Genomic DNA, 19,619 nt, shown 5'->3' with positions numbered 1-19,619 from the left:
TTAAAAGTTTAAGGAGAAAAAAATGCCACTGAATTATAGCTCAAGGAAGCTAAATCCAAAATCATACTTATGTTATTTTCTATATCATGTGACAACACATGAAAGCACTCTATAGACTGACTTCTGAGTAAATATATAGATATAAAGCTCTGTATATGAAAATGTTATGTAATACAGAATATTGCATTGCACAAATCTAAAGTTCCTTTTTCATAAAATTTCTATTAATAACCAAGAATCCATGTGAAAAAAGGTATATTTTAAAGGTGAAGTAACAGCAGAACTAAAATGTTTCTAGTATTGTTACTATATTCCAGTATTATTGTTACTCTTATTGCGATATTTTAAATTACCATTTTAAAGTTTTATTGTTATTTTAAATAAGCGTTAAGTTAAAATGCAGAAATGACAAACTGGAGACATTAGCTCCTCTTAACGATATCAAAGAATATGTCTACCTGGAATGGCCACACGATCAAGGCAAAGCAATTAGTTCATGTGCTCTTTATGTTCTTTTCTATCGATAAAAATAAACAATTAATGTAAAGAAAAATATAGTATTTTATTTCTGTTTAAGAATTCCTCCTATAATCAACTCTAAAACATCTATACTAATAAAGAAAAAAGTAATTAACAACAATAGGTTAGCTATAAATCATATGTGTGGCTAACACACATAAAAAAGAGATATAACCCCATAATAAGCCAGTTTTAGTGTAGACTCAGCTTTTCACCAGCTTATGCTATTATTATTTATATTGACTGTGGAACTATGGTGTTTTCATTTATTGAAAAGTTATATATAGGTATATTTATGGGTATTTATATATACTTATATACATAGTATATATACATAGTATATATATAGTTATATATAGATGTATTTATTGAAAAGTTATATATAGGTATATTTACATAGGTATATAGAGGTGTATATATATATCTATCTAATATATATCAACCATGGAATAATACATTTTCAATGTTATTTTATTTGTATCATTTAAACATATGGTCTAAAGCTCATGATCTAGCCTCCGCTTATTTAACCTCACTATTTTACTGATTTGGCTTCTTTGCACTTCATATTCTCTAAAAGCTGAATGTTTTTGTCTGTATACATGCCACGTTGTCTCAAATCTTTAAGTCCAACGTATGTAATTTCTTTTACATAAAATCTCTTACGTGCCGTTTCCTTCAGGATTCAGTCAGGTTGATTATTTCCATCTCTGTATAACATTTGTATCTTAGAAAGAAGTCATCACATCTTATCATTGTTCATTTTTGGAGTGTTTTTAGTTTAGGGATTCTCTACTGGACTTTAATTTCACTTGTCAAAATGGTACTAAATGTTTGTTGAGTAAATGAAAACACATAAACACAATTTACATATTAGTCATTTTACATGCACATTACTTGTTACTTTTCATGTACTTTACAGTTTCCTCATAAGTGGGAGAGTTGGACTATTTGATTTGCCATGCATAAGTTATTGTTCCCCACCAATATCCATTAGAAACATATTAAAAAAATTCAGACCAACCTCTTAATTTCAGTTTCCAAATTTGCAGAAGAGTAATATTAAGTATTTTCCACATTTTCTTTCACAGGATCATTGCAAAGTTAAAATGAGACAATGGAAATGTGTGGAGATTGTTTACATAGTATGCTTTCAAAAATGTTTATTAAATTTTTGATAAAATAAAACAAGAGGGTAAAAAGCATACTGAGTACATAATTAAAACTGAAAAGGAACATAGTTAATGCTGTATTGCTTATAATAGTTTTGCATAAGATTTATGTAAAGAGGGGAAAAGAAAAGCTGGCTTATCTGAGGATTAAAAAACTCAAGATAAAGCATGAATCTATGGTCTTGGCACAATACCTATCCAACATCAGGTATTCAACAAGTGATAGTTTTCTTTCCTTCAGTTGGAGTTAATATTCTTCCTTCCACCATGCTGTTATAACAGTGTTTGTATTAATTAAAGCATGAATGAGCCTTCAGCGCTTCCACTAGATTGGATGCTCCCTGAAGACAGGAAGGATAGCATGAAGTACAAGTGTTATGAAGTAACACCTTTGGAAATTGAATGTAGTATAAATAGCTTACATTTTAAATGTAATGTATGTTTTCCATAACTATTTTATTCATTTAAAGATATTATTAAATAAAATTACATAAAGCACCAATGTATTTGACATGTACTTTTAATTTTGCATACAGATATTTAATAATATAAATATGTTTAGCATCCTGGACACTTGAAGGAAAAGAACTGCTTTCTCAAGAAGAGATAATGCATTTAATATAGGCTTCCTTTCATCTCTGGAAAAAGATCTTTGGGAGGACACTGGCGAAATTGAAATCTGGTCTAATTTTATTTTTACCTAAAGGTATTATCAGGTAATTCTGTTTCTAAACACTCAGAAATCAGTTGGACAGGATGGCATTCCTTATCAGAGAAGAAATTATTTTCATTACACACCATTTCTCAATTTTTTTTTTTAGCTTGTTCAATGTATTTTGACAAAGTTTACCACTCTTTTAGTAGGAAGAAATGTTGCAATTCATTTCCAAACCTAAATACTTTTTAAAGTGCATTAATTACATGAATACTTCAGGAAATTTTAAAGCTTACTTTTTTCTCATTAAAAATTAAGTCTGAGCAACAAATACCTTTTCAGACTAGTGCTTTTAGTAACTCTATATGATGTTATTTAATTTCCACTAAAAGGAAAAAGATTTAAGATAAATCTACCTCTCAGAAAATTACACTAGATATGACATAATCTTGTGCAATAATATGTATGAATCAATTTATTACTGAGAAGTTTGCAATTTTGAACATTTCAAAAAAACCTGAAAGAATGCTTTTTCTTATACTGAGGAACCTAGTGTTCAAAAACATTTTATGCTTGCCTTAGTTTATCTGTGAGATAAAAGTGATACACACTAGAACAGTCTACTGTAACAATCATTTACTAATAAGTAAATATTTTTCTTTGTAAATCATCTAAATTCAAATTTTAATTTTGTGTTTCACTTTATAACATATAGTGTATCCTTCCTTAAGAAAAAAATTATGATAATAGGAAAGATCACTTTTCTAATGAAGATTAAGGACAAAAAATTAAATCATCTTCTTTATAAAACAGCATGTTTTTTTTTTTAAAAAGAAAGGAAAACAGACCTTTCAATAGAAAAATCCCAATGGCAAAAATTGTTAGTGATACTGAATAAAAACACTAAATTAGAATGACCAGAAATCTCAAGCATTTTCTCACTCTTTTATACCTGATACTGAGTCAGAAGCCTCACTTTATCAATATAAAATTATTTTATGAAAGCAAGTATTCCTACACATGAAATAGACTGTTTCTATTTGTTGTTCCAAACACATTTTAAGTAAAAATCTGAGTATTTACTAAGCAAGTTTAATAAATACAGATATAAAGTCTGGATAGTTCAACCATCCAATTCCTTCTTTCTTAGTTGTGGATATTTTAGTTTGAATGAGTTGTATCTAACCATGATTCCCAATTCAATTTAATTTTGTTGACAGAGAATATATTGAATAATCCAAAATAGATATTATCTATACCACTATAAAATTAAAAACCTAAGACATCAGCTTCAAATTTATAATAAACTTGGTTCAAAAATGCTATTCCTTACATGGACCAATAATTCATGACACTTATGGTCCATTTTAGCACACGACTATATTACATAAAAGTCAGAGTACAGCATCTTATGTATTTTTACCAAAAAGGAACTTGTACAGACTTTAATTTTAAACTAGATATAAATATTACATCTTTAGGTAGGCTATGTTTTGAAAAGCTGGGGGAAAACAGTTCAGTGGTATAGTAAATGTGCAGCATTAGCAATCTGGGAATTAACACATGGAAATTATCCCAAGTGTTAAATTTGTATTCAGATTAGTTATGCTTGTAAACAATTTATTGGAATTTAAGAAAGAAGAGAAGAAAATGGCTACCTAACACCAACAGTTATTGCTCACTGGAAAAGGACATCAAGGACACTTGCAAGCAAAAGAATTGGATCAATATTAACTTGATTTTCATTTCATGCTTCCCCAACTCCAGTAAGCTGACAATATACTCTGATTATGTGAACTGCCTCAGAGTAACACAGAAAAGGTTATTAGAGCAAGAGGTGGAAATGGAATGCACTTTTTATATTGACAGGCCTGCTAATAGAGTATACTGATTTTCAAAGACATGCAATGCATTTTTACAATTTGGTTCTGACAGCAAAAACGGAATTTCATTTTATTCCTAATTCAAAATATTCATAGGTAAGCAATATTTTTTAGAGCAGACCAACAAATGGGAAATTCATAAACAGCATTTTTAAACAGAAAAATGCAATTAAAAAAGTACAAGAAAATATTATTGAATTTAAGTGAAGCACTATATAAGTATGAAATGTTAACTTAATAATCTTAATGGAGTCAATGTAGAAAACTGCATTCTATGCTTTTTAAAGAAAATTTGATAAACCATATTTTAAGAATATACATGATGGTAAACGCAGACTCTCTCCACATTTTAGACTGGATATTACTTGGTAGGATTTTGATTAGCCATGAAGTTAAGATTTTTAATTATTTAAAATGGGATTTCATTATATTAAAAATCACAGGGCACATTTTACTTGTGAAAAAACATAATAAAACATATAGAAAACCTGGGTCATTTTGGAACTCTCTAAATATCATAAAGAGCAGAGATGATGCATTATTCATCTTTGTGACTATACGAGTACATTGCTTAGCGTTTGGTCCCTATGATAAAATACACACAGAAAAAGACTAACATGAAATAAATACATGGAAATGATAAAGACAGCTATCTTTACATGGATGTCTTCTTTAAATGTTTTTGGCATTTTGTTTTTGGTATTTCCTATAATGAGCATATGTTTTTCTGAAAGAAAGCAAGAAAAGGAGGGAGGCAGGGAGGGAGGCACAAAGGAAAGGAACCTGTATCATGTACCAAGACGGGTAGATGGCTGGTGAGCAACAGAATGTGAGTTAGAAAGTTTGGCAACCATTAGAATGAAAGAAAAGATTGACTGGACAACTTGAGAGTGGGATGCGAGAGTGGGGAGACTTTCCTGCACAGTAAGTGACATTACCTCAGGAATGATGCTTAGTGTCTTCCTTTTTTTTTTTTTTTAACATCTAGCATTCCTTGTTTACTAGAGTTTTAAACTTTTTCCATTTCATGTATTTTCAAATAGGAGACAAGTTTATTTTTCCATCTTGCAGATAGCCTATGCACTAAGACAATATTCTCAGTTTTTGATCTCAATCCAATTATTGAGTGATTTTTGTATCCCTCTGGCACATTTAGTAAATGTCAATTCCCTATTTGATCATTGTGATGGAGCAGCAATTTTTGTGAAGGTGGCCTGGGTCATGAAGGTAGGGGAAGGAGCCAGCAAGAAGTCAAAGAATTAAGATGGCATTAATGACAACATGGCCTTCATTTGGGATATGGCATATCCCAAACATAATGGCTTTGATAGGTCATGCAAGTTAGCATTTATATTATATTTTAATTACATTATGCTAAAAATGAAGGGTGGTTTTGCTCTACACAGCATTAACAACCAGAAATCAGATTACTATAGATTAGAATTTTCAATGAAGAATTTACGATAAGAATTTTTAAAATGTGAGGGAGAAAATCATGATTGTATAGACAATTTAAGCAAAATAAACAGAGAAAATAAATACGGGCTGGTTTTCCATGAGAGGCTTGGTGTCTTCTTTTAAGGCTATCACAAAGTCCAATGTGGACAATTCACTTTAAAAGTGTGAGATGGTGGAAAATGGGGGCAGGAGACTTTTGAGACAGGTAAGCAATTGGCCCAGAGACATGGAAGAAAGAGATTTTAAGTCTCTTTAATTATTAAAAAATGAAATATCTAAGTGATGGTGCTGATACAGATGATCTAAAAGCACTTTTTAAAACACCAAAACATTTAAAAATATTTTCCTAAATGGCACAGAATACATATCCTGAGAATGATACTAAGTTAATCTGTTCTGATGTATCTTTACAGACAATAGGTTATAAGCGTCAACCAAATATTAGCAGGTAAACTTTACAGCAGAGAAATGTTCAGTAATGCCCTTACAGTTAAGGAAATTCCAAATGCATTTACTACAACACACTGTAGAGTAAGAGACTGGTATTTGGGTTGAGTTAGCTTTATCTATCACTTATTATTTAGCACGTCACCTAATTTCTATGGTTTGTCATTTTCCAAATAAAAATCATTTAATGACAATCCCCTTCACAGCAGGGCCACCACTGTGTTTCAGCCTCATCTTCACACCATTTCCCCACACTATCCTGTGTTCCATTATTCAGTACCATTTTCCATTCCTTGAATACATTATGTTGTATTATGTGGTCCCTTTTTCCACAATGCCACTCTCCCACTCATTGGCTTGGGAAGACTTCCATTCATCCTTTCGACTCCAGCTAAAATATATTTCTTCAGTTAGGCAACCCTCTTTACTGAGCTCCCATAACATTTTTAATATACTTAGATTAAAATATTATAATTGTATATTGTAATCACTTATAAATGCGATTGTGTGTACACTTTACCAAAAATTAGTCTACAAGAAGCAAGATTTTGAACAATGATCTAAATTAGTTCCATGCCAGTCAGTAATTTGGAAATACCATCCTTCTAGACCTATTTTATAGAAAATCCATCCTTCAATGTTGTTACCCAAAGTGATGAACGGCATGGTTAAAATCTGTTTGTATACCTTAAAATTAACCAATTATCGGGCTGGGCGTGGTAGCCGATACCTGTAATCCCAGCACTTTGGGAGGCCAAGGCGGGTGGATCACCTAAGGTCAAGAGTTCGAGACCAGCCTGGCCAACATGGTGAAACCCCATCTCTACTAAAAATACAAGAATTAGCTGGGCATGGTGGCGCATGCCTGTAATTGCAGCTACTCAGGAGGCTGAGGTGGGAGAATCACTTGAACCTGGGAGGCGGAGGTTGCAGTAAGCCAAGATCGTACCATTGCACTCCAGCCTGGGCAACAAGAGTGAAACTCCATCACAAAAAAAAAAAAAAAAAAAAAAAAAAAAAAAGGAAAAAAATCAATTATCAATTAAATAAAAAATAGCAACTGAGTAATAAGCACAAAGAATTGTATTAATGTGAATGTTCCAAATGGAACTGATAGAAGTTCAAATGGTTTATCCTCAAATGGTTTTTGTTTTATCTAGGAATATGAAACATCTAAAATAAAAATACTTTCTGAAACCTTTACAAAGTGACTTGTCATCAAATGCCAAATATTAAGGCCATTCAAAGGAGTAAGGGTCCTTTGTCTCCATGCCATGATAATTTCTGTTATCACCTCTGCCTTTACTCCCCTGATAACCTGGTAAATTCATAGTCTTGAGGCAATTCATAAGCCTTTACTTGTTTGAAGCCTACTCCAACCAGACTCAGTCAGTCACTGTCTCTCCCTGTGCCCCTTTAGGAACTACTACATCCCTCTATGACAAATGTTTATTTTCTTTATTCCTTTCCATTGGACTAGGGTTATTCAAACTTTGCTACAATCGATATTTTGGGATGGAATTTTGCTGTTGTCGTTGTGGGGAGCTCTCCCGTATGTGGTAGGGTATTTTAGGCAGCATTCCTGGTGTCTACCAATTAGATGCCAGCAGTGCACTCCTACCCCCACCCCTGTTGAGAATCACTACACTAAACCATGTGCTGTTAGATGGAAGAAACTGATTGTCTCAATCTCCAAATCCAGCATCTAGCATGTGCATAGTATGTAGAAGTTATTCAATAAATGCTTTTAAATTAATAAAGTTACTCAAGTCCTCTGAATCTGTATAAAGTCTACAAGCTGAACCTTCGACAGAAAACTAAGTGGCTTGTTAGAACATTTATTAATATGAAAAATGCTATATAATATCTGTAAAATGTATTTTGTAAGAATATTTTGTAACTTAGCCTTTATATAACCCATTTAAATTATTTTAAGAGACTGTAAAAACTATTGGTGAAGACAAGGCTATGATACTAAAATATGACACTACACCAAAAAGAGCTGACAGACACTTCCTGCATGTCTTTCCCTCTCTCTTTTTAAAAATTTACATCATTGACTTTCAATAAACGATTTAAACTGTAACCAGATTACCTATTTCATTCCAAACAAGGAGATCCAATTAATAATACACAAACCAAAATGGAGTTTTCAATGAACAACAATGAAGATGTTTACTAGAGTCTCTACATAATAGAACCAATAGGTTATTAGGTTTTAAAAAATCAAGTCATCTCTCTCACATGTTATAAGAACTATAAAGTCTTTGAAAAATGTAGTCAGATTACTTGATAGCTTCTTTCTCAACAATTGTATAGCCGTCTTAGTATTTTTCTATTCTCACTGCCTTTCTTATTCTTGATGACTGAAAGTAGCACATTACAGTAGCCATGCATATACCATCAAAACTAATTTAATTCCAGATTCATTACAGAGCTGCTTTTTATTCATCAAGGTCATATCTTGATGGCTTCACAAGCTTAGATAAATCAGGTGTTAAGCAGACACATCTCTGAGGAACATAAGAATGTTCTCATTTGCAGTTCTCAGCATATCTTATTATTTATTGCCAAAGAAATGACTGATTAACTTTGTCATTTTCGCTACATGTTTTTTTTTTTCCTCAGGCTGAAGCAGACTACTACTCTCTTCTATGATGTCTGATCAGACCTATTTAAGATGATGTCTTTGATCACAGACATGGAGGCACTTGTAATCATAGTTTTTGATGAAATATTGTTCCACTGTAATTTTATGAAAGGGCAACAGAGGCCTAAATAATAATTGACAGTCAAAAAAGACAATCAAACTTACTAAGATTTTGTAGCATTCTTCGACAACTACAATATTGACATGCTAGCAATGCACCAGAATTTGACTAGTTTAAGTTTTATTCTAATATATAAACAATATACAAAACCCTCCTTTTTCGACCATTTCCCTATTAGCTAATTTGCTCAAAAGAAAAAGAATTCTGCAGATCAGAAGATGAGTTTATGAGTTTTAAAATATTTTCCTTATACTGTTCCATTGCTATGGTCTGTAAAACTCATGGTAATCAATTAAATTTTCACTTGTATGAGATTTTACTATTAGAAAACACCTAAATAACACATTAAATACATGCAAAATTAGAACACTAACCATCAGGGAAAAAATTACATGCCTCTAGGTTTTCATTAATCACATTCCAACACCAGAGGCTGAAAGTATATCAAATCACACAAAATCTTTTGCACATGACAACCTCATAAATTATTCAACTCATTAGTATTACTAAAAAAGCATGAAAATCTCCATCAGTATAAAGGATATTTTCCAACTGAAAAAGGTCAACCAAGTTTTAATAATGAAATTGAAGGGAAAGCTTTTCAAAGTAAATATGAAATAAAATTATTATCCATTATTTCCTTGAAATTACATCCAATTCTGATTGCTCATTTAAAAGAGAGCATTGCCAATGTATTATTAATATATATGAGGCACCAAATAAATTGCCTGAAAATAATGTCACGAAATCCAAATGAAGGCTAAATGTTCCTTCCCATCACATGAAAATTTAACTATAATTTAAAATGTTTAGTTGAATTTAGGATATTAGAAAAAATCAAATGACTCAAGATATTTTTATTAAAACATGAAGTCTGCAAAATCAGTTTCACTTCTATTACACTAATAAAGGCTTATATTCTTGAACCACCGTATACTTACTACATTAATAGATAAGACGAAATCTATGCCAAATCCCAGGGATTGCGTTCATGGTCATGTAAAAATTTCCTAAGTAATTTAAGACTGTTCTCCCAGTGTATACAACATGTTGAAAATTCTGAAAACTTTGATTCCTAATTCAAATACTTCTAGACATTCTGAAAGTTCCATCTATAAAATGTTCTTTTGTTCCTAAAATCTTTTTTGTTGCTACCAGGTAATCAATATAAAACTTTTTGACCAAAGTGTTCAGCAGAAATTCTACACAGTTAGCACTTAACTTTCACAGTAGAATTTAACAATAGGGAAATTGAAATAGTGTCATTATTTAACATAGAGGAAGAGATCAGTTGAATTTCAACTTATTCTAGTAGCTTAGTCAGAATTTGCAGGTTTGTGCTATAAATATACTCTTAATCTCCACCTATGCGACTCCAAAACATTAAATCATTTTGGATGTTAGTCTATATACTGCTAGACTTCAAAATACTTAAACACATTTAAATGTTTAATGACAGACAGAATATCTAGACATCAGGCTATTTTTTTTAATATGCTTTATGTTCGAGGGTACATGTGCACAACGTGTAGGTTTGTTACATATGTATACATGTGCCATGTTGGTGTGCTGCACCCACTAACTCATCATTTACATTAGGTATATCTCCTAATGCTATCCCTGACCTCTCCCCGCATCCCATAACAGGCCCCAGTGTGTGAAGTTCCCCTTCCTGTGTCCAAGTGTTCCCATTGTTCAATTCCCACCTATGAGTGAGAACATGTGGTGTTTGGTTTTCTGTTCTTGCGATAGTTTGCTGAGAATGATGGTTTCCAGCTGCATCCATGTCCCTACAAAGGACATGAACTCATCCTTTTTTATGGCTGCATAGTATTCCATGGTGTATATGTGCCACATTTTCTTCATCCAGTCTGTCACTGATGGACATTTGGGTTGGTTCCAAGTCTTTGCTATTGTGAATAGTGCCACAATAAACATATGTGTGCATGTGTCTTTATAGCAGCATGATTTATAATCCTTTGGGTATATACCCAGTAATGGGATGGCTGGGTCAAATGGGATTCCTAGTTCTAGATCCTTGAGGAATCGCCACACTGTTTTCCACAATGGTTGAACTAGTTTACAGTCCCACCAACAGTGTAAAAGCGTTCCTATTTCTCCACATCCTCTCCAGCACCTGTTGTTTCCTGACTTTTTAATGATTGCCATTCTAACTGGTGTGAGATGGTATCTCATTGTGGTTTTGATTTGCATTTCTCTGATGGCTAGTGATGATGAGCATTTTTTCATGAGTCTGTTGGCTACATAAATGTCTTCTTTTGAGAAGTGTCTACTCATATCCTTTGCCCACTTTTTGATGGGGTTGTTTTTTTCCTGTAAATTTGTTTGAGTTCTTTGTAGGTTCTGGATATTAGCCCTTTGTCAGATGAGTAGATAGCAAACATTTTCTCCCATTCTGTAGGTTGCCTGTTCACTCTGATGGTAGTTTCTTTTGCTGTGCAGAAGCTCTTTAGTTTAATTAGATCCCATTTGTCAATTTTGGCTTTTGTTGCTGTTGCTTTTGGTGTTTTAGACATGAAGTCCTTGCCCACGCCTATGTCCTGAATGGTATTACCTAGGTTTTCTTCTAGGGTTTTTATGGTTTTAGGTCTAACATGTAAGTCTCTAATCCATCTTGAATTAATTTTTGTATAAGGTGTAAGGAAGGGATCCAGTTTCAGCTTTCTACTTATGGCTAGCCAATTTTCCCAGCACCATTTATTAAATAGGGAATCCTTTCCCCATTTCTTGTTTTTCTCAGGTTTATCAAAGATCAGATGGCTGTAGATGTGTGGTATTATTTCTGAGGGCTCTGTTGTGTTCCATTGGCCTATATATCTGTTTTGGTACCAGTACCATGCTGTTTTGGTGACTGTAGCCTTGTAGTATAGTTTGAAGTCAGGTAGCGTGATGCCTCCAGCTTTGTTCTTTTGTCTTAGGATAGTCTTGACAATGTGGGTTCTTTTTTGGTTCCACATGAACTTTAAAGTAGTTTTTTCCAATTCTGTGAAGAAAGTCATTGGTAGCTTAATTGAGATGGCACTGAATCTATGAATTACCTTGGGCAGTATGACCATTTTCATGATACTGATTCCTCCTACCCATGAGCATGGAATGTTCTTCCATTCGTTTGTGTCCTCTTTTATTTCGTCGAGCAGTGGTTTGTAGTTCTCCTTGAAGAGGTCCTTCACATACCTTGTAAGTTGGATTCCCAGGTATTTTATTCTCTTTGAAGCAATTGTGAATGGGAGTTCATTCATGATTTGACTCTCTGTTTGTCTGTTATTGGTGTATAAAAAAGCTTGCGATTTTTGCACATTGATTTTGTATCCTGAGACTTTGCTGAAGTTGCTTATCAGCTTAAGGAGATTTTGGGCTGAGACAATGGGGTTTTCTAAATATACAATCATGTCATCTGCAAACAGGGACAATTTGACTTCTTCTTTTCCTAACTGAATACCCTATATTTCTTTCTCCTGCCTGATTGCCCTAGATAGAGTTTCCAACACTATGTTGAATAGAAGTGGTGAGAGAGGGCATCCCTGTCTTGTGCCAGTTTTCACAGGGAATGCTCCAGTTTTTGCCCATTCAGTATGATATTGGCTGTGGGTTTGTTATAAATAGCTCTTATTATTTTGACATATGTCCCATCAATACCGAATTGAGAGTTTTTAGCATGAAGGGTTGTTGAATTTTGTCAAAGGCCTTTTCTGCATCTATTGAGATAATCATGTGGTTTTTGTCTTTGGTTCTGTTTATATGCTGGATTACGTTTATTGATTTGTGTATGTTGAACCAGCTTTGCATCCCAGGGATGAAGCCCACTTGATCATGGTGGATAAGCTTTCTGATGTGCTGCCGGATTCGGTTTGCCAGTATTTTATTGAGGATTTTTGCATCGATGTTCATCAGGGATATTGGTCTAAATTTCTCTTTTTTTGTTGTGTCTCTGCCAGGCTTTGGTATTAGGATGATGCTGACCTCATAAAATGAATTAGTGAGGATTCCCTCTTTTTCTATTGATTGGAATAGTTTCAGAAGGAATCGTACCAGCTCCTCCTTGTACCTCTGGTAGAATTCGGCTGTGCATCTGTCTGTTCCTAGAGTTTTTTTGGTTGGTAGGCTATTAATTATTGCATCAGTTTCAGAGCCTGTTATTGGTCTATTGAGGGATTCAACTTCTTCCTGGTTTAGTCTTGGGAGGGTGTATGTGTCCAGGAAGCTATCCATGTCTTCTGGGTTTTCTAGTTTATTTGCATAGAGGTGTTTATAGTATTCTCTGATGGTAGTTTGTATTTCTGTGGGGTCGGTGGTGATATCCCCTTTATCATTTTTTATTGTGTCTATTTGATTGTTCTCTCTTTTCTTCTTTATTAGTCTTGCTAGCAGTCTATCAATTTTGTTGATCTTTTCAAAAAACCAGCTCCTGGATTCATTGATTTTTTTGAAGGGATTTTTATGTCTCTATCTCCTTCAGTTCTGCTCTGATCTTAGTTATTTCTTGTCTTCTGCTAGTTTTTGAATGTGTTTGCTCTTGCTTCTCTAGTTCTTTTAATTGTGATGTTAGGGTGTCAATTTTAGATCTTTCCTGTTTTCTCTTGTGGGCATTTATTGCCACAATTTTCCTCTACACACTGCTTTAAGTGTGTCCCAGAGATTCTGGCATGTTGTATCTTTGTTCTCATTGGTTTCAAAGAACATCTTTATTTCTGCCGTCATTTTGTTATGTACCCAGTAGCCATTCAGGATCAGGTTGTTCAGTTTCCATGTAGTTGAGCGATTTTGATTGAGTTTCTTAGTCCTGAGTGCTAGTTTGATTGCACTGTGGTTTGAAAGACAGTTTGTTATAATTTCTGTTCTTTTACATTTGCTGAGGAGTGCTTTACTTCCAACCATGTGGTCAATTTTGAAATAAATGCAATGTGGTGCCTGAAGAATGTATATTCTGTTGATTTGGGGTGAAGAGTTCTGTAGATGTCTATCAGGTTTGCTTGGTGCAGAGTTGACTTCAATTCCTGGATATCCTTGTTAACTTTCTGTCTCATTGATCTGTCTAATGTTGACAGTGGGGTGTTAAAGTCTCCCATTATTATTGTGTGGGAGTCTAAGTCTCTTTGTAAGTCTCTAAGGACTTGCTTCATGAATCTGTGTGCTCCTGTATTGGGCGCATATACATTTAGGATAGTTAGCTCTTCTTGTTGAATTGATCCCTTTACCATTATGTAATGGCCTTCTTTGTCTCTTTTGATCTTTGTTGGTTTAAAGTCTGTTTTATTAGAGACTAGGATTGCAACCCCTGCCTTTTTTGTTTTCCATTTGCTTGGTAGATCTTCCTCCATCCCTTTATTTTGAGCCTATGTGTGTCTCTGCATGTGGGATGGTTCTCCTGAACATAGCAAACTGATGGGTCTTGACTCTTTATCTAATTTGCCAGTCTGTGTCTTGTAATTGGAGTATTTAGCCCATTTACATTTAAGGTTAACATTGTTATATGAGAACTTGATCCTGTCATTATGGTGTTAGCTGGTTACTTTGCTCATTAGCTGTTGCAGTTTCTTCCCAGCATTGATGGTCTTTACATTTTGGCGTGTTTTTGCAGTGGCTGGTACCAGGTGTTCCTTTCCATGTTTAGTGCTTCCTTCAGGATCTCTTGTAGTGCAGGCCTAGTGGTGACAAAATCTCTAAGCATTTGCTGGATTGTAAAGGATTTTATTTCTCCTTCACTTATGAAACTTAGTTTGGCTGGATATGAAATTCTGGGTTTAAAATTCTTTTCTTTAAGAATGTTGAATATTGGCCCCCACGCTCCTCTGGCTTGCAGAGTTTCTGCCAAGAGACCTGCTGTTAGTCTGATGGGCTTCCCTTTGTGGGTAACCCAACCTTTCTCTCTGGCCATCCTTAACATTTTTGCCTTCATTACAACTTTGGTGAATCTGACAATTATGTGTCTTGGAGTTGCTCTTCTCGAGGAGCGTCTTTGTGGTGTTCTCTGTATTTCCTGAATTTGAATGTTGGCCTGCCTTGCTATGTTGGGGAAGTTCTCCTGGATAATATCATGCAGAGTGTTTTCTAACTTGGTTCCATTCTCCCCGTCAGTTTCAGGTACACCAATCAGATGTAGATTTGGTCTTTTCACATAGTCCCATATTTCTTGGAGGCTTTGTTCATTTCTTTTTACTCTTTTTTCTCTAAACTTCTCTTCTTGCTTCATTTCATTCATTTGATCTTCAATCACTGATACCCTTTCTTCCAGTTGATCGAGTCAGTTACTGAAGCTTGTGCATTTGTCACGTAGTTCTCGTGTCACAGTTTTCATCTCTATCAGTTCGTTTAAGGACTTCTCTACATTGGTTATTCCAGTTAGCCATTTGTCAAATCTTTTTTCAAGGTCTTTTAGTTTCTTTCCGCTGGGTTTGTAGTTCCTCCTTTAGCTTGGAGAAGTTTGATCGTCTGAAGCCTTGTTCTCTCAACTCATCAAAGTCATTCTCCATCCAGCTTTGTTCTGTTGCTGGTGAGGAGCTGCATTCCTTTGGAGGGGGAGAGGCACTCTGATTTTTAGAATTTTCAGCTTTTCTGCACTGATTTTTCCCCATCTTTGTGATTTTATATACCTTTGGTGTTTGATGGTGGTGATGTACAGATGGGGTTTTGGTGTGGATGTTCTTTCTATTTGTTAGTTTTCCTTGTAACATTGAAGACCCTCAGCTGCAGGTTTGTTGGAGTTTGCTTGAGGTCCACTCCAGGCCCTGTTTGCCTGGGTATCAGCAGCACAGGCTGCAGAAGAGTGAATTTTGCTGAACAGCAAATGTTGCTGTCTGATCGTTCCTCTGGAAGCTTCGTCTCAGAGGTGTACCCAGCCCTGTGAGATGTGAGGTGTCAGTCTGCACCTAGTGGGGGATGTCTCCCAGTTAGGCTACTCGGGGGTCAGGGACCCACTTGAGCAGGCAGTCTGTCTGTTCTCAGATCTCAAACTCCATGCTAGGGGAACCACTACTCTCTTCAAAGCTGTCAGACGGGACATTTACATCTGTAGAGGTTTCTGCTGCTTTTTGTTTGGCTATGCCCTTTCCTCAGAGATGGGGTCTACAGAGGCAGGCAGGCCTCCTTGAGCTGTGGTGGGCTCCACCCAGTTCGAGCTTCCCAGCCACTTTGTTTACCTACTTAAGCCTCAGCAATGGTGGGCACCCCTCCCCCAGCCTCGCTGCTGCCTTTCAGTTACATCTCAGGCTGCTGCACTAGCAATGAGGGAGGCTCTGTGGATGTGGGACCCTCTGAGCCAAGCATGGGATATAATCTCCTCTTGTGCCATTTGCTAAGACCCTTGGTAAAGCGCAGTATTAGGGTGGGAGTGACCCGATTTTCCAGGTGTTGTGTGTCAAGGTTTCCCTTGTCTAGGAAAGGGAATTCCCTTCCCCCTTGTGCTTCCTGGGTGAGGTGATGCCTCACCCTGCTTTGGCTCTCGCTCGTTGGGCTGCACCCACTGTCCAACACACCCCAGTGAGATGAACCCAGTACCTCAGTTGGAAATGCAGAAATCACCCATCTTTTGTGTCACTCATGCTGGGAGCTGGAGGCTGGAGCTGTTCCTGTTTGGCCATCTTGGAACCCTAAAGGGAACTATCGCTACTTTTTTTTTTAACTTTTACATGGATGTCCTGGAAATTTGTATATATAAAATCTTTATATAAAATACACAAAATCTGTTTTCTTTCTTTTTTTTTGAGTCTTTTTTTTTTTTTTTTTTGAAACTAAGCTTTCCACTCTTCCCACAATATGATATTGTTTTTCAGATTTTCCAAATAAAACTGTGGTGAATATTTTAAAATAGTTTTTCTTCCCCTCTTTTGAGTCATTTTGTTGGGTCAAGTCCCCAGATGGGGAATTGCTGGGTCAAAGATTATCAGCATTTTTGAGGCTCTTGATGTGCATTGGCAAAATGTTTTGCAAAGGACTTGTTTCCAGCAATCCTCATTTACATTGTTTTAGCAACATACATGAGATTCTTTTTATTTTTTTACTGCAAACCCACTAACAGTGAATATTACAAGAAAAAGGTTTCTGAGCTCATTTACAATGGATAAATGATTTCTTCTGTACTTTTTTTTAAAATCACTTTCACTTTTAATTCAAGTTGCAGGGATAAAATTTTAAAAAAATCTGAAATAATTTCAAACTAATAGAAACATTTCAAATATAGTACAAAACCCCTATTTTTATCCTTCTCTAGGTTTTCCCAATATTAACAAAATCTACTCCCCCCACCCCACTCCTGTACATATCCATTATCACTAATCTTTTGAAAACCTTTTAAGAAGTTGCAGGTATGGTACCCTATTACCCCTAACTACTCCATTGTATTTCTCAGAACAAGAACATTCCTGTGTAAGCACCATCGACCCTCCAACTTTGGAAGTTAGCATTGATAACAATACTGCCATCCAGATCATGGACCCCAGTCAAATTTTACCAACTGCAATCATCTAGAAAAATGTGCTGTAAGGCTGGGCACCATGGCTCATGTGTATAATTCCAGCACTTTGGGAGGCCAAGGTGGGTGGATTGCCTGAGGTCAGGAGTTCGAGACCAGCCTGGCGAACATAGTGAAACCCCATCACTACTGAAAATACAAAAGAGTTAGCCAGCATGGTGGCAGGCGCTTGTAATCCCAGCAGGAGAATGGCTTGAACCCTGGAGGCAAAGATTGAAGTGAGCTGAGATCGTGCCATTGCACTCCAGCCTGGGCAACAAGAGTGAAATTCTGTCACAAACAATCAACAACAACAACAAAAAGTGCTGTAATAATCTATCTTGTCTTTTTTGGTCTTCTCCAGTTTGGAATATTTTCTCAGTCTTTGGAATATTTTCTCAGTCTTTCGTTATCTTTTGGGTCCTTGGCAGTACAAAATCTGTTTTGAATTAAGTTTTTCAACATTTACTGGATTAAGTGCTTTGTAATAATTATTGACATTTACTTCCTATTTCTTCTGAAGAGATATTTTTGATATAGGTTAGAGTGCACATTAAGAGGCAGGAAGAAGGCACAATACTAAATTTCTCTCATCAATTTGTGATTCTTCCCTCTACTTCTATATATAGATCACTCCAGGGAGAGCTTCCCCCTCACCTTCTCTACATCCTCTGTATTTACTCCCAACTCTCCACTCAGTTCTAAAGTCCATAGTCTTGTGAACTGTGATGAAGGTTACAGGAGAATCATTTTTGGAGATAAAATTGCTTTAGTTCTCTTTAGTCTTCCACTCCCTGACCTTAGAATGACCATGGAGTAACTCCAATAGTATCATGTAGATTCCCTGAATATTGTATAGTATAGATGTGTCATCTTTGTTCTTAATAGGTATAATAAAAACATACTCCTATTTTCTTTTATAAAATAACACAACTCAAGAGGGATAGATAATAGGTTCTGAAAGTTGCTGATGATCCAGATGGAAAATTCTTAAATACTATATTTTAAAATATAGTACACATAAAGAATATTTAGTATCACTTACACCTCTATCTATTTCAAAATTAGGGTTTTTTTTTTAACTTTAGGTTCATTAACAATAGTTACTATTTTATTAAAATATGACTATCAGTTTGAAAAATATTTTATTTAAAGATTTTAAATTTTGTTTCTTACAGGCTTTGACACTGGTTTATTAGGAATTATTTTACAAATTAAACACACAAAGTATTCACTTTTAAGAAGAAATACAAACATTTTTCTTAAAAAAGCCTTTCTTAAAAGTAATCTGTAGACTGTGGAATGTAGTATAATATGAATTCTACACAATTAAAGCTTTGGCAACTCAGTATCACTAATGATATCACTGTAGCATAACCTCTGTTACAAATTGTCTTTATATGTTTCTACTTTCAAATAAGATAAATTCAGGATTAATTGGTAAAAAAGTCTAAATTATTGGTTAAATGGAATGAAGTTTTAATAATTTTAAGCTCATATTATAAAACATGCCACTACTAAGTAGGCAGATATTTCTAAGATTCTCTCCTACAGGATCATAATGATAACTTATTTTAAGTTGGTATCAAATCCTTAGAGGGCTATTATCCTTAGGTGCTATTTTTAGTTATTCAAAGAAGACAAAGTATAATTTTTTTCCAGCATATTTTTTCTATAGTTACTTTTACTGTATAAAGTTATGGTGTAACTTTTATCTTAGGTGTAATAGTTTCATACAAAATCCTTATCTATTTTTTAATGATATTTTGAGGCTTATTACGTTATAGCAATTCATAGCTTACTGGGACAAGAAATTTTAAAAGCTTTGCACATTTTGTCTTTTTATTGTTTCCCTGTTCAATTCATTAAGAACATGAATAGTATTACATGATATAAACTATGATTTGATATAATGCCATTTATCAACTATAGTAAATTTTTAAAACAGATGGCTCACTTAGTACTCCCAAATAAATGAAAATTAATATAATAAAATACGAGTAATTGAAGAACAAAAGTGGATAACAAGTACATGGACAGTGTTCATTACTGGTATTTCCTTAGTGAATGTGGTTTATAAAATTCTGATATGCCCCATCAAACTTAAACTTGTTACAGCACTGAAAAATGGGCAAGTAGACCAAATGTTCCTAAGTATATTTCTTAGCAGAAAGCAATCTAAAGTAGCAGCATTTTTATTAAACTACAAAAATATTTTGATATTTATGATTTATTGTACAATTTATA

General features: G+C 34.6%; 1 protein-coding gene across 7 annotated transcripts in view; it reads right to left on the bottom strand.

The window, feature by feature from the left end:
* The window catches only part of NBEA (neurobeachin), a 742,365-nt gene that overhangs the window by 239,845 nt on the left and 482,901 nt on the right, over positions 1–19,619 (bottom strand). The gene's annotated exons all lie outside the window — the stretch shown is intronic.

This window comes from Macaca mulatta, chromosome 17 (genome assembly GCF_049350105.2).
Source record: "Macaca mulatta isolate MMU2019108-1 chromosome 17, T2T-MMU8v2.0, whole genome shotgun sequence".
In the NCBI taxonomy this organism is placed as follows: Eukaryota; Metazoa; Chordata; class Mammalia; order Primates; family Cercopithecidae; genus Macaca; species Macaca mulatta.
The sequence above is the reverse complement of the archived record's forward strand: the minus strand, read 5'-3'. Positions and strand labels throughout refer to the sequence as shown.